This window comes from Cynoglossus semilaevis, chromosome 11 (assembly GCF_000523025.1).
Source record: "Cynoglossus semilaevis isolate Cse_v1.0 chromosome 11, Cse_v1.0, whole genome shotgun sequence".
NCBI lineage: Eukaryota > Metazoa > Chordata > Actinopteri > Pleuronectiformes > Cynoglossidae > Cynoglossus > Cynoglossus semilaevis.
Genome location: NC_024317.1, coordinates 3,444,353 through 3,444,694, shown reverse-complemented (window position 1 = coordinate 3,444,694; position 342 = coordinate 3,444,353).

The following is a 342-nucleotide window of genomic DNA, read 5'->3' as shown; positions in this document are numbered from 1 at the left end:
GATGGAATATACAAAATATGGTAAGTTTTTTTTTTACTCACAAATTTCTCTCTTTTTGTTGTTAATCAAGACTTTATCAACCAGAGGTTCGTACAACGCGACGTCAACTTCAGTATTTAATATTTTAGGAAACGTCGATGCTAAGACCTGGTCTGATCACAGTCACTGTTGTTTGATCACATTTGTCCGACTTATCTTAAGGCAGACATGACTGTGTCAGTATTTTATTTTTTAAATATTGTCTGATGAGCTGTTGTCATGATCTAACTCATTGTTTACCAAAGTCTGGGTCGTGACCCTCAGGTGGGTCGCAAGAGATTTTTTTTTTTTTTGGGTTGTCTT